The sequence below is a fragment of the Eschrichtius robustus genome, chromosome 4 (genome assembly GCF_028021215.1).
Source record: "Eschrichtius robustus isolate mEscRob2 chromosome 4, mEscRob2.pri, whole genome shotgun sequence".
NCBI lineage: Eukaryota > Metazoa > Chordata > Mammalia > Artiodactyla > Eschrichtiidae > Eschrichtius > Eschrichtius robustus.
The window spans coordinates 107,268,029-107,284,265 of NC_090827.1; the positions used below are offsets into that span (position 1 = coordinate 107,268,029).

General features: G+C 38.5%; 1 protein-coding gene and 1 pseudogene across 9 annotated transcripts in view; one reads left to right on the forward strand and one right to left on the reverse strand.

Moving 5' to 3' along the window:
• Positions 1-16,237, forward strand: part of LCORL (ligand dependent nuclear receptor corepressor like) — a 181,707-nt gene that overhangs the window by 107,077 nt on the left and 58,393 nt on the right. The window lies entirely within an intron of this gene.
• LOC137764243 (ubiquitin-conjugating enzyme E2 variant 1 pseudogene) lies at positions 14,529-16,103 on the reverse strand (annotated as a pseudogene).

The following is a 16,237-nucleotide window of genomic DNA, read 5'->3' on the forward strand; positions in this document are numbered from 1 at the left end:
AGTCTGTTATACAGAGTGAAGTAAGTCAGAAAGAGAAAAACAAATACCGTATGCTAACACAAAATATGGAATCTAAGAAAGAAAAAAAAAAGGTCATGAAGAACCTAGGGGTAAGACAGGAATAAAGACACAGACCTACTAGAGAATGGATTTGAGGATATGGGGAGGGGGAAGGGTAAGCTGTGACAAAGTGAGAGAGTGGCATGGACATATATACACTACCAAATGTAAAATAGATAGCTAGTGGGAAGCAGCTGCATAGCACAGGGAGATCAGCTCAGTGCTTTGTGACCACCTAGAGGGGTGGGAGATGGAGGGTGGGAGGGAGGGAGACGCAAGAGGGAAGAGATATGGGGACATATGTATATGTATAACTGATTCAATTTGTTATAAAGCAGAAGCTAACATACCATTGTAAAGCAATTATACTCCAATAAAGATGTTAAAAAAACCAAAAAATATACAATATGTAATCCTAGATTGCAACCTGAGATTGGGGAGGAAAAAGCTGCAAAGGAGATAATGAGGAAAGTTGGGAACTATATTTTTTGTGTTAAATTTTTTGAAAGGGATGATGGCATTATAGTTATGTATCATAATGTTCTTGTTCTTTCTTTCTCAAGTAGAGTTAAAGCTTCATGATATCTGCAACTTTCAAATGCTTCACCCGTAAATAACCTGTGTGTGTGAGTTTATATGTAAATCCAATGACACAAAATGTCAATAGTTGTTGAATCTATAGAGGTAAAATTTTGTGGAAGTACATTGTACTCTTCTTTCAACTTTTCTGTAGATTGAAATTTTTAGAAAACCGTATTTGGGGAAGAATAGAAGGCAAGGGCAATAACTGTACACCATACGTGGTTCTGTAGAACTTTGCTTTCCTTCTTACCTTTCGTTATATCATTATCTGCACTAATATGATATTTGTCTTAAATGATACCCATGTGTCAGAGTTCTTCATGTTATATAAAGTGCTGTATAAGTATTAATTGTTAATACATATCAAACATGGAGAGACGGGAAATGGATTTTGGAGAAAGAGAAGATAAGAAAAATACCATCATCCTGGTCTTTAAAGTTTTTGTTGGATTAGTGACCAATATTTTCCACTTTGACAGTCTCATAATTGAGACAACCTACTCAGATATTCTTAGATTGGTCCTAAGAGCAACTCTCTCTCTAGGTAAATAATAGCATTATATGCTACCTATGAGTGTGGAAGAATACTAAACAAAGGAGTGGATACAAGGAAGTTGGAATCAGTTGGTTCTGGTGATTCACATCTCTCCCAAATGTAAAACACACTCACCCCTGCCCAAGACCTCCAAAAGTCTTATCTTATTACAACATCATCTCAGAGACCACACTTGTGTTATCTAACTCAGTTTCAGATACAAATGAAGTTCCTTGAGTGTAGTTCCTTTGGTATAGCACTTCAAATATAGTTTCTCTTGATCTGTAGACCTCTGAAAGTAAAAACGCAAATTACTTGCCCACACACACCCAACATACAATGTTAGGACAGGCATAGGATAACCACTGTAAACACTCTTGTTCAAAAATGGTGAAATGGAAGGGCAGAGGGATTAACCAAGATGGCGGAATAGAAGGACGTGCTCTCACTCCCTCTTGCGAGAGCACCAGAATCACAACTGGCTGCTGGACAGTCATCGACAGGAAGACACTGGACTTCACCAAGGAGGATACCCCACGTCCAAGGACAGAGGAGAAGCCACAGTGAGACGGTAGGAGGGGCACAATCAGAGTAAAATCAAATCCCATAACTGCTGGGTGGGTGACTCACAGACTGGTGAACACTTATACCACAGAAGTCCACCCACTGGTGTGGAGGTTCTGAGCCCCACGTCAGGCTTCCCAACCTGGGGGCCCGGCAACGGGAGGAGGAATTCCTAGAGAATCAGACTTTGAAGCCTAGTGGGAATTGATTGCAGGACTTCGACAGGACTGGGGGAAACAGAGACCCCACTCTTGGAGGGCACACACAAAGTGGTGTGCGCATCGGGACCCAGGAGAAGGAGCAGTGACCCTGGGGGACACTGAACCAGACCTACCTGCTGCTGTTGGGGGGTCTCCTGCAGAGGCAGGGAGTGGCTCTGTTTCACCGTGGGGACAAGGACACTGGCAGCGGAGGTTCTGGGAAGTTCTCCTTGGTGTGAGCCCTCCCAGAGTCTGCCATTAACCCCACCAAAGAGCCCAGGTAGGCTCCAGTGTTGGGTTGCCTCAGGCAAAACAACCAACAGGGAGGGAACCCAGCCCCACCCATCAACAGTCAAGTGGATTAAAGTTTTACGGAGCTCTGACCGCCACAGCAACAGTCAGCTCTACCCACCACCAGAGCCTCCCATCAAGCCTCTTAGATAGCCTCAACCACCAGAGGGCAGACAGCAGAAGCAAGAAGAACTACAATCCTGCAGCCTGTGGACCAAAAACCACAGTTACAGAAAGATAGACAAGATGAAAAGGCAGAGGGCTATATACCAGATGAAGGAACAAGAAAAAACCCCAGAAAAACAACTAAATGAAGTGGAGATAGGCAACCTTCCAGAAAAAGAATTCAGAATAATGATAGTGAAGATGATCCAGGACCTCGGAATAAGAACGGAGGCAAAGATTGAGAAGATGCAAGAAATGATTAACAAAGACCTAGAAGAATTAAGGAACAAACAAACAGAGATGACCAATACAATAACTGAAATGAAAACTACACTAGAAGGAATCAACAGCAGAATAACTGAGGCAGAAGAACGGATAAGTGACCTGGAAGACAGAATGGTGGAATTCACTGCTGCAGAACAGACTAAAGAAAAAAGAATGAAAAGAAATGAAGACAGCCTAAGAGACCTCTGGGACAACATTAAACGCAACAACATTCGCATTATAGGGGTCCCAGAAGGAGAAGAGAGAGAGAAAGGACCAGAGAAAATATTTGAAGAGATTATAGTCAAAAACTTCCCTAACATGGGAAAGGAAATAGCCACCCAAGTCCAGGAAGCGCAGAGAGTCCCATACAGGATAAACCCAAGGAGAAACACGCCGAGACACATAGTAATCAAAGTGGCAAAAATTAAAGACAAAGAAAAATTATTGAAAGCAGCAAGGGAAAAACGACAAATAACATACAAGGGAACTCCCATAAGGTTAACAGCTGATTTCTCAGCAGAAACTCTACAAGCCAGAAGGGAGTGGCATGATATACTTAAAGTGATGAAAGGAAAGAACCTACAACCAAGATTACTCTACCCGGCAAGGATCTCATTTAGATTTGATGGAGAAATCAAAAGCTTTACAGACAAGCAAAAGCTAAGAGAATTCAGCACCACCAAACCAGCTCTACAACAAATGCTAAAGGAACTTCTCTAGGCGGGAAACACAAGAGAAGAAAAGGACCTACAAAAACAAACCCAAAACAATTAAGAAAATGGTCATAGGAACATACATATCGATAATTACCTTAAACGTGAATGGATTAAATGCTCCAACTGAAAGACACAGACTTGCTGAATGGATACAAAAACAAGACCCATAAATATGCTGTCTACAAGAGACCCACTTCAGACCTAGGGACACATACAGACTGAAAGTGAGGGGATGGAAAAAGATATTCCATGCAAATGGAAATCAAAAGAAAGCTGGAATAGCAATACTCATATCAGATAAAATAGACTTTAAAATAAAGAATGTTACAAGAGACAAGGAAGGACACTACGTAATGATCAAGGGATCAATCCAAGAAGAAGATATAACAATTATAAATATATATGCACCCAACATAGGAGCACCTCAATACATAAGGCAACTGCTAACAGCTCTAGAAGAGGAAATCAACAGTAACACAATAAGTGGGGGACTTTAACACCTCACTTACACCAATGGACAGATCATCCAAAATGAAAATAAATAAGGAAACAGAAGCTCTAAATGACACAATAGATCAGATAGATTTAATTGATATTTATAGGACATTCCATCCAAAACCAGCAGATTACACTTTCTTCTCAAGTGCGCACGGAACATTCTCCAGGATAGATCACATCTTGGGTCACAAATCAAGCCTCAGTAAATTTAAGAAAATTGAAATCATATCAAGCATCTTTTCTGACCACAACGCTATGAGATTAGAAATGAATTACAGGGAAAAAAACGTAAAAAAGAAAAAAACATGGAGGCTAAACAATACGTTACTAAATAACCAAGAGATCACTGAGGAAATCAAAGAGGAAATCAAAAAATACCTAGAGACAAATGACAATGAAAACACGACGACCCAAAACCTATGGGATGCAGCAAAAGCAGTTCTAAGAGGGAAGTTTATAGCTATACAAGCCTACCTCAAGAAACAAGAAAAATCTCAAGTAAACAATCTAACCTTACACCTAAAGAAACTAGAGAAAGAAGAACAAACAAAACCCAAAGTTAGCAGAAGGAAAGAAATCATAAAGATCAGAGCGGAAATAAATGAAATAGAAACGAAAACAATAGCAAAGATCAATAAAACTAAAAGATGGTTCTTTGAGAAGATAAACAAAATTGATAAGCCATTAGCCAGACTCATCAAGAAAAAGAGGGAAAGGACTCAAATCAATAAAATCAGAAATGAAAAAGGAGAAGTTACAACAGACACTGCAGAAATACAAAGCATCCTAAGAAACTACTACAAGCAACTCTATGCCAATAAAATGGACAACCTGGAAGAAATGGACAAATTCTTAGAAAGGTATACCCTTCCAAGACTGAACCAGGAAGAAACAGAAAATATGAACAGACCAATCACAAGTAATGAAATTGAAACTGTGATTAAAAATCTTCCAACAAACAAAAGTCCAGGACCAGATGGCTTCACAGGTGAATTCTATCAAACATTTAGAGAAGAGCTAACACCTATCCTTCTCAAACTCTTCCAAAAATTGCAGAGGAAGGAACACTCCCAAACTCATTCTATGAGGCCTCCATCACCCTGATACCAAAACCAGACAAAACACTACAAAAAAAGAAAATTACAGACCAATATCACTGATGAATATAGATACAAAAATCCTCAACAAAATACTAGCAAACAGAATCCAACAACACATTAAAAGGATCATACACCACGATCAAGTGGGATTTATTCCAGGGATGCAAGGATTCTTCAATATACGCAAATCAATCAATGTGATACACCGTATTAACAAATTGAAAAATAAAAACCATATGATCATCTCAATAGATGCAGAAAAAGCTTTTGACAAAATTCAACACCCATTTATGATAAAAACTCTCCAGAAAATGGGCATAGAGGGAACCTATCTCAACATAATAAAGGCCATATATGACAAACCCACAGCAAACATCATTCTCAATGGTGAAAAACTGAAAGCATTTCCTCTAATATCAGGAATGAGACAAGGATGTCCACTCTCACCACTGTTATTCAAAATAGTTCTGGAAGTCCTAGCCACGGCAATCAGAGAAGAAAAAGAAATAAAAGGAATACAAATTGGAAAAGAAGAAGTAAAACTGTCACTGTTTGCGGATGACATGATACTATACATAGAGAATCCTAAAACTTTCACCAGAAAACTGCTAGAGCTAATTAATGAGTATGGTAAAGTTGCAGGATACAAAATTAATGCACAGAAATCTCTTGCATTCCTATACACTAAGGATGAAAAATATGAAAGAGAAATTATGGAAACACGCCCATTTACCATTGCAACAAAAAGAATAAAATACCTAGGAATAAACCTACCTTGGGAGACAAAAGACCTGTATTCAGAAAACTATAGGACACTGATGAAAGAAATTAAAGATGATACCAACAGATGGAGAGATATACCATGTTCTTGGATTGGAAGAATCAACATTGTGAAAATGACTATACTACCCAAAGCAATCTACAGATTCAATGCAATCCCTATCAAATTACCAATGGCATTTTTTACGGAGCTAGAACAAATCATCTTAAAATTTGTATGGAGACACAAAAGACCCCGAATAGCCAAAGCAGTCTTGAGGGAAAATACCGGAGCTGGAGGAATCAGACTCCCTGACTTCAGACTATACTACAAAGCTACAGTAATCAAGACAATATGGTACTGGCACAAAAACAGAAACATAGATCAATGGAACAAGATAGAAAGCCCAGAGATAAACCCACGCACCTATGGTCAACTAATCTACGACAAAGGAGGCAAAGATATACAATGGAGAAAGGACAGTCTCTTCAATAAGTGGTGCTGGGAAAACTGGACAGCTACATGTAAAAGAATGAAATTAGAATACTCCCTAACACCATACACAAAAATAAACTCCAAATGGATTCGAGACCTAAATGTAAGACTGGACACTATAAAACTCTTAGAGGAAAACATAGGAAGAACACTCTTTGACATAAATCATAGCAAGATCTTTTTTGATCCACCTCCTAGAGTAATGGAAATAAAAACAAAAATAAACAAATGGGACCTAATGAAACTTCAAAGCTTTTGCACAGCAAAGGAAACCATAAACAAGACGAAAAGACAACCCTCAGAATGGGAGAAAATATTTGCAAACGAATCAACAGACAAAGGATTAATCTCCAAAATATACAAACAGCTCATTCAGCTCAATATTAAAGAAACAAACACCCCAATCCAAAAATGGGCAGAAGATCTAAATAGACATTTCTCCAAAGAAGACATACAGACGGCCACGAAGCACATGAAAAGTTGTTCAACATCATTAATTATTAGAGAAATGCAAATCAAAACTACAATGAGGTATCACCTCACACCAGTTCGAATGGGCATCCTCAGAAAATCTACAAACAACAAATGCTGGAGAGGCTGTAGAGAAAAGGGAACCCTCTTGCACTGTTGGTGGGAATGTAAATTGATACAGCCACTATGGAGAACAATATGGAGGTTCCTTAAAAAACTAAAAATAGAATTACCATATGACCCAGCAATCCCACTACTGGGCATATACCCAGAGAAAACCGTAATTCAAAAAGACACATGCACCCGAATGTTCATTGCAGCACTATTTACAATAGCCGGGTCATGGAAGCAACCTAAATGCCCATCAACAGACGAATGGATAAAGAAGATGTGGTACATATATACAATGGAATATTACTCAGCCATAAAAAGGAACGAAATTGAGTCATTTGTTGAGACGTGGATGGATCTAGAGACTGTCATACAGAGTGAAGTAAGTCAGAAAGAGAAAAACAAATATCGTATATTAACGCATGTATGTGGAATCTAGAAAAATGGTACAGATGAGCCGGTGTGCAGGGCAGAAGTTGAGACACAGATGTAGAGAAACGGACATATGGACACCAAGGGGGGAAAACTGCGGTGGGGTGGGGATGGTGGTGTGCTGAATTGGGTGATTGGGATTGACATGTATATACTGATGTGTATAAAATTGATGCCTAATAAGAACATGCAGTATAAAAAAACAAACAAACAAACAAACAAAAAAATGGCAAAATGGGGTGCACACAGGGGTCCCTGTTCCATAGCAATCCTGAAATCCAGCTGGGAAAAGGTTGGAAGTTATTCGATTAGATCTTAAGGAAAAATTCTTTATGGCTCTTCAATCTGCCCTCTGGGCTGTAAGTTCCACTTTCTAATTTATCCTTTCTTCCTATTTTTTTTAATTGAGATATAATTCACATACTATAAAATTCACTTTTTTAAAGTATAAAATTCAGTGGTTTTTAATACACTCATTAACAAAGTTTTGCAACCATCACTGCTCTCTGATTCCAGAACATTTTCTTCACCCTAAAAAAGAAACCCATTACTAGATGGACACTCACTCATCATTCTCTTACTCTTCTTCAGGCTCTGGCAACCACTAATCTAATAGATTTCTCTCTCTGTAGATTTGCCTCTTTTAAACATTTCATATAAATGAAATTGCACTACATGCAGCCTTCATTTAGCATGTTTTTGAGGTTCATTCTTGTTGTAACATGCGTCAGTTCATTTCTTTTTATGATTGAATAATACTCTATTGTATGGATATACCACATTTTATTTATACATTCACCAGTTGACATTCATTTGGGTTGTTTCTACTTTTTGGCTGTTGTGAATAATGCTGCTGTGAACATTCATACATATTTTTGATTGAACATATGCTTTCGGTTTTCTTAGTTATATACCTAGGGGTGGAATTTGCTGGGTCATATGGTAACTCTATGTTTACATTTTTTAATGTGTTTTCAAAATACATTTTCCAAAATGGCTGCACCATTTTGCATTCCCACCCACCATGTATGAGGACTCAGATTTCTCCACATTCTCACTCGCACTTGTTACCTGCATTTTTTATTATAATTCTCCTTCAGGGTGTGAAATGGTATCTCATTGTGCTTTTGATTTGCATTTCCCTAAAGACTAATGATGTTAATCATCTTGTCATATACTTACTGGTCATTAGTAATATCTTCTTTGGAGAAATGTCTACTCAAATCATATGCTGTTTTTTTATTTGGGCATTTGTCTTTTTATTGTTGGGTTATAAGAGTTCTTTATATACTTGGACAGTAGACCTTTATCAGACATGTGATTTGTAAATATTTACTCCTATTCTGTGGACTCTCTTCACTTAGTATCCTTTGAAGTACAAAAGTTTTCAGTTTTAATCAAACTCATTATATCTATTTTTTTCTCTTGTTGCTTGTGTTCTAGTGTCTAAGGAATCATTGCCTTAATCTAAGGTCATGAAGATTTACACTTATGTTTTCTTTCAGATTTTTATAGTTTTAGCTCCTATATTTAGGTCATTGGTGCATTTTGAGTTAATTATTCTATATGGTATGAGGTGGAGGTCCAGTTTCATTATTTTGCATGTAAATATCCAGTTGTCCTAGCACAGTTTGTTGAAAAGACAATTATTTCCCCTACTGAATTGTCTTGGTACTCTTATCAAAAATGGATTAATGGTTTATCTTGAGACTCAGTTCTACTCTATTGATCTATATGTCTGTCCTTAGGACATTAACACCTAGGCTTGACTATTATACTTTATAGTAAGTTTTGAAATCAAGAATTGCTAATCCTCCAGTTTAGTTCTTTTTCAAGATTATTTTGGCTATTCTGGATTCCTTGTATTTCAATATGCTTTTTAGAATCAGCTTGTCAGTTTCTACAATAATGCCAGCTAGGGTTTTGATAGGGATTGTGTTGAATTTGTTGATCAATTTGGGGAGTTATTATCATGTTAACAATATTAAGTCTTCCAGTTCATGAACACAGGATGTATTTCTGTTTATTTATGTTTTGTCAGACTTATTCCTATAAGTGTTTTCTTCGTAATACTGTTGTAAGTGGAATTATTTTCTTAATTATTTCCTTTTAGAATTGTTTAGTGCCATTGTATACAAGTAAAATTGATTTTTATATATTGATATGGCATCCTGTAACCTTGCTGAACTTACTAGTTCTAAAATTTTGTGTGTGTGGATTCCTTACAAATTTGTATATACAACATTATGTTATCTATAAAGAGAGTTTTACTTCTACTTTTTCAATCCAAATTACTTTTATTTCTTTTTCCTGCCTAGTTGCACTGGCTAGAACCTCCAGTACATGTTGAATAGAAGTAGTGAGACCATATGTCCTCCTCTTGTTCTGATATTATGGGGGAAACTTTCAGTCTTTCACCATTAAGTGTGACGTTATCTGTAGATTTTTCATAGATGCTCTTTGGTAGATTGAGGTAGTTTCCTTCTATTCCTAGTTTGTTCATTGTTTTTATCATGAAAAGGTATCAGGTGCTTTTCTACATCTATGGAGATTACTATGTGGCTTTTGTTCTTTATTAATACGTTATATTACATTGCCTGATTGGTTTTTATATATTGAACTAACCTTGTATTCTTGGGATTCTTGGTCTTGATATATAATCCTTTTTTTTTTTAACATCTTTTTTGTAGTATAATTGCTTTACAATGGTGTGTTAGTTTCTGCCTTATAACAAAGTGAATCAGCTATACATATACATATATCCCCGTATCTCCTCCCTCTTGCATCTCCATCCCACCCTCCGTATCCCACCCCTCTAGATGGTCACAAAGCACCGAGCTGATCTCCCTGTGCTATGCAGCTGCTTCCCACTAGCTATCTATTTTACATTTGGTAGTGTATATAAGTCCATGTCACTCTCTCACTTCGTCCCAGCTTACCCTTCCCCCTCCTGGTGTCCTCAAGTCCATTCTCTACATCTGCATCTTTATTCCTGTCCTGCCCCTAGGTTCTTCAGAGACATTTTTTTTTTCTTTTCAGATTCCACATAATGTGTTAGCATATGGTATTTATTTTTCTCTTGCTAACTTACTTCACTCTGTGTGACAGACTCTGGGTCCATCCGTCTCGCTACAAATAACTCAGTTTCGTTTCTTTTTATGGCTGAGTAATACTCCGTTGTGTATATGTACCACATCTTCTTTATCCATTCATCTGTCAATGGACACTTAGATTGTTTCCATGTCCTGGCTATTGTAAATAGAGCTTCAATGAGCATTGTGGTACATGACTCTTTTTGAATTATGGTTTTCTTAGGGTACATACCCAGTAGTAGGATTGCTGGGTCGTATGATAGTTCTATTTTTAGGTTTTTAAGGAACCTCCATACTGTTCTCCAAAGTGGCTGTATCAATTTACATTCCCACCAACAGTGCAAGAGTGTTCCCTGTTCTCCACACCCCCTCCAGCATTTATTGTTTGTAGATTTTTTGTTGATGGCCATTCTGACTGGTGTGGGATGATATGTCATTGCAGTTTTGATTTGCATTTCTCTGATGATTAGTGATGTTGAGCATCCTTTCATGTGTTTGTTGGCAATCTGTATATCTTCTTTGGAGAAATATCTATTCAGGTCTTCTGCCCATTTTTGGATTGGGTTTTTTTTTTATATTGAGCTGCATGAGCTGGTTGTAAATTTTGGAGATTAATCCTTTGTCAGTTGTTTCGTTTACAGATATTTTCTCCCATTCTGAGGGTTGTCTTCTCATCTTGTTTATGGTTTCCTTTGCTGAGCAAAAGCTTTTGAGTTTCATTATGTCCCATTTGTTTATTTTTGTTCTTATTTCCATTTCTCTAGGAGGTGGGTCAAAAGGGATCTTGCTGTGATTTATGTCATAGAGTGTTCTGCCTATGTTTTCCTCTAAGAGTTTGATAGTGTCTGGCCTTACATTTAGGTCTTTAATCCATTTTGGGTTTATTTTTGTGTATGGTGTTAGGGAGTGTTCTAAATTCATTCTTTTACTTGTAGTTGTCCAGTTTTCCCAGCACCACTTACTGAAGAGGCTGTCTTTTCTCCATTGTATATTCTTGCCTCCTTTATCAAAAATAAGGTGACCATATGTGCGTGGGTTTATCTCTGGGCTTTCTGTCCTGTTCCATTGATCTATATTTCTGTTTTTGTGCCAGTACCATACTGTCTTGATTACTGTAGCTTTGTAGTATAGTCTGAAGTCAGGGAGCCTGATTCCACCAGCTCCATTTTTCTTTCTCAAGATTGCTTTGGCTATTCAGGGTCTTTTGTGTTTCCATAAAAATTGTGAAATTTTTTGTTCTAGTTCTGTGAAAAATGCCATTGGTAGTTTGATAGGGATTGCATTGAATCTGTAGATTGCTTTGGGTAGTAGAGTCATTTTCACGATGTTGATTCTTCCAATCCAAGAACATGGTATATCTCTCCATCTGTTTGTATCATCTTTAATTTCTTTCATCAGTGTCTTACAGTTTTCTGCATACAGGTCTTTTGTCTCCTTAGGTAAGTTTATTCCTAGGTGTTGTATTCTTTTTGTTGCAATGGTAAATGGGAGTGTTTCCTTAATTTCTCTTTCAGATTTTTCATCATTAGTGTATAGGAATGCTAGAGATTTCTGTGCATTAATTTTGTATCCTGCTGCTTTACCAAATTCATTGATTAGCTCTAGTAGTTTTCTGATAGCATCTTTAGGATTCTCTATGTATAGATAGTATCATGTCATCTGCAAACAGTGACAGCTTTACTTCTTCTTTTCCGATTTGGATTCCTTTTATTTCTTTTTCTTCTCTGATTGCTATGGCTAAAACTTCCAAAACTATGTCGAATAATAGTGGTGAGCGTGGACAACCTTGTCTTGTTGTATAATCCTTTTTACGTGTTGCTTGTTTCTGTGTGATAGAGTTGGCCCTTGAACAATGTGGTGGATAGGGGCTGACCCTTCATGCAGTTGAAAATCTGTTTATGACTTATGGTCAGCCCTCTGTATTTGCATTTCCACATCCACAGATTCAACCAGTCACAGATTGTGTAGTACTGTAGTATTTACTATTGAAAAAATCCACATATAAGTGGACCCGCACAGCTCAAACCCATGTAGCTCAAGGGTCAACTGGATTTTTGGATAGTTTTCATTTCGTTTAGTAGTTTTCTTTTCATGTGATTTCTTTGTCCAGTTTTGGTATCAGGCTAATATTGCCCTCATAGAATGAGTTGGGAAGTGTTCCTTCCTCATTTCTTGTTTTGGAGTTTGTGAAGGATTGGTTTTAATTCCTCTTTAAATGTCTAATAGAATTCACCAGTAAATCTGTGTGTCCCTGGGCTTTTCTTTGTGGCAAGATTTTTGGTTACTAATTCAGTCTTTTTACTTGCAGGTCCAGGTGTTTACTGTTACTTCTTGAGTGAGTTTGATAGTTTGTGTCTTTCTAGGAATTTGGCCATTTCATCTAGGATATCTAATGTGTTGATGTATAGCTTTTTTTTTTTTTTTGTAGTATTTCTTGATTACTTTTAATGTTAATGGTGATACTGCTTCCTTCATTTCTGATTTTACAAACTTAAATCTATTCTGGTTTTTATTCTTGGTCAAATTTTTGATCTTTTCAAAGAACCAACTTTTGGTTTTATTGCTGTTCTCTGTTGTTTCTATTCTCTATCTTATTTTTTTCTGCCCTAACTTTTTTTTAGCAAATTGATTTTATTATTTATTTATTTATTTATTTTTGGCTGTGTTGGGTCTTCGTTTCTGTGCGAGGGCTTTCTCTAGTTGCGGCAAGCGGGGGCCACTCTTCATCGCGGTGCGTGGGCCTCTCACTGCCGCGGCCTCTCTTGTTGCAGAGCACAGGCTCCAGACGCGCAGGCTCAGTAGTTGTGGCTCACGGGCCTAGTTGCTCCGCGGTATGTGGGATCCTCCCAGACCAGGGCTCGAACCCGTGTCCCCTGCATTAGCAGGCAGACTCTCAACCACTGTGCCACCAGGGAAGCCCCTCTGCCCTAACTTTTTATTTATTTTCTTCTCTGTGCTTGCTTTGGGTTTAATTTTCAATTCGTTTTCTCTTAAGGAGGAAGGTTAGGTTATTGGGTTATTGGGTTGAATTTTTTTTAATATATGTGTTTATTGCTATAAATTGCTCTCTAAGCACTGCTTTAGCTTCATCACATAACTTTTGCTGTGTTGTTTTCCTTTTCAGTCATTTGGGAGTTGATTGGTCTTGAGCATCTTCTTCCAAGTTCAGTCATTTGGCTGTTTGCAGGAGACTTCAGTTCCTCTCCTTGTGAGCCTCCTCAGTGCCGCTCACAGTATGGCTTTCTCCAGAGTGAGTGATGAGAGAGCAAGAGGACAGAATAGTGTGGGTGGGGGTCACAGCGAACACCAGTGTTCAGAGTATCCAGGGTAGAAACCATATTCTTTTATAACCTAATCTTGGAAGTGACATACACTTCTGCAGTATGTTATTAGTAATCACACATTCCACCCTTGATACAATGTGGAAGGGACTACACAACACTGGAAACCAGGAGGTGAGAGTGGGAATCATTAAGGACCATCTTGAATCTGGCTACCACAAACAACTTGCCTAAACTCTTGAATTAGTTAAATTTGGAAAATGAAGAGATAGGGCAAAAATAAATTATTTCCGTCTTCTTGGGGGCATACTATTTCCATTTGGCAACATATTTTCTCTTCTAGCCCAGTGTTTGTTAGTTGCCTGAATTTTGAAACCATCTGAGTTTATATCCCTGGCCTAGATCTTTATTTAACTCAATTTTTTTTTATAGTTATGATAACTTGCACAAGTATTCTAGTAGGCTCACTAACCAGCAGCTGAGCAGCATTTTCTTTGTCTTTCTCTTTTTTATCTTGTTTGTTTTTTGCCAAGTCCTTTGGTCTCACACACAGACTTATTCCCAGTATAAACAAACAAAAACTGAGTAGATGAATAGAATAAAGTAGTATTATCTATTCTGCTTTTTTTTTTTTTTTTTTTCCACAATGAATTGCTTTTATTTCGGTATGCATCCAACATCTCAGCATTTAGTGGTCCTGAACAGAAAAGTGGGAAAACGCAGCCATTGGCCAGGAATTCCGGGGATCTGCCGTGCACACCGAGTTCTTTCTTATCCCTGCTGAGGACCGAGAGAAGCAGCAGCACCGAAACCAAAGTGTGCACCGAGTTCACGGTTCTTTTTGTTCCAGTTGTCAGATTCCAAACTAGACCCAAATGGATTGCAAGGATGACCAAATGAGAGTCCTGTTTAAAACTTCTTCAATTTTTAAAAGCAAAAGCAATTACAGGAAAAGAAAACAATTCATTCAGAGGGATCATGTGTGCTTACAAGTGTCTTCTGTGGCCTTTCTCCAAGTTTAACCACCAAGGACTTTGAGAGCTGGCACGTCTGTGACCCTGGTGACTGTTCTTTTCACCTTATCAAAACCTGAGCTAATAAAAAAACGTATCAGCTGATGATGACAGCAGAGGGTGGCAGGGCTGAGAACCCAATATTCATTTCCCAGGCTGGTGGAGAGTAAGTAAGTGTGGTTCCAAAACGAAATGAGGGAGGTCAGAGATGCTTTCCAGCCTTACCTGATGGCTTCTGGCCAAAGCAAGGAAGTGTCATGGAAAGTGTTGGGTGGTGATGGTGCAAAAAGGGACTTGAGGAGGAGGAAGGACAAAGCAGCACCCCTCGATTAAGGTGGAGGGAGAAGATATGGGGAAAGCCCTGAATTCCTCACCAAAGGCCAATTTCAGAGGGGAGCCGAGGGGGTTACAATCTATGCTTCGGCCAAGGGTGGCAGTGGAGAGTGGGAAGAGGATGGTGGCTTGGAAGGGGGGCAGCATTTAAGACTTAAAGAAACCAGGGGTGCAGATGAAGCATCCCCCATACCCAGCAGGAGTCCCACAGGCTGTGACCTGAAACCCTCACATCTACTCTAAGAAGCCACCCCAAGCTGGAGGGCTGTTGCAGGGAGGGAGGGAGGCAGGGGGAGGGGAAGGGGAGAAGGCAGAGACCCCAGGCCATGTAATCAGCAGCAAGGTGATTGCGTGATGTGTCTTTTCACAGTTGAGTTAGATGTGCCCCACCGGTTATGATGGGAATCAATTTAAATATACTTTCTTGATCCCAGAAGTTCAACTATGTGGACAGTGGTTACACTTGACAGGATGATTTGTTATAGCACAACTTATATATTTCAAATGGACAAAAAATTAGTATCATTTACAGTATCTTAAGATAAACTGCCTTTGAATGGGAGCTTCCTTTCCAGTACTTTGAGGTCTACAAGACGTATCTAGAAAATTTACTACTGTGGAAAATGAAGACTGCTTAAATCGAATGGGGGGTAGGGGAGGGCCTGTGGTTTTTCTTTTTGATTAATTGCTGTAACACTCTGCTTCAGGAGGCTGAGGGAGTTTCATATTTTCTTTAGACATCATTAGGCGCCGAAGCTCTTGCAGGACAACCTTGATGCTATATGAATTCTGCCATTTTGCTAGCACTGATATGGCTCTTGGGTCCACCACTCCATTAGAACTATTAACTCCATTCATATTAATTTTTGTTACAAATCTTACAAAGGGGGGTGCTTCTGGGTATTTAGGTCCACATTCTATTTTAAGGCTGTATATTCGGTTTTCATAAATTGTTCTTGGAGGCCCAATTATCATCCCTGTCCATCTTGTAAGTGTCATGTCTTCGTCATCTTCTAGACCCCAGCTAACTGTGCCATCTCCTACTCCTTTCTGGCCTTCTTCGAGTTCTTCCAACAGTCGGAAATTGCGAGGGACTTTTACTCCCGAGCCCGTGGTGGCTGCCATCTTGCGTCGCTGTCGCTCCATCTATTCTGCTTTAAACTTAGCTCTAAACTCAACTCTAAAGTATAGCCCTAGTCACATGATATGTCTGATCATATTTCTGTGGTTTTTTGATAAATATAATTATTTTGAATTTATAAAGTGATATT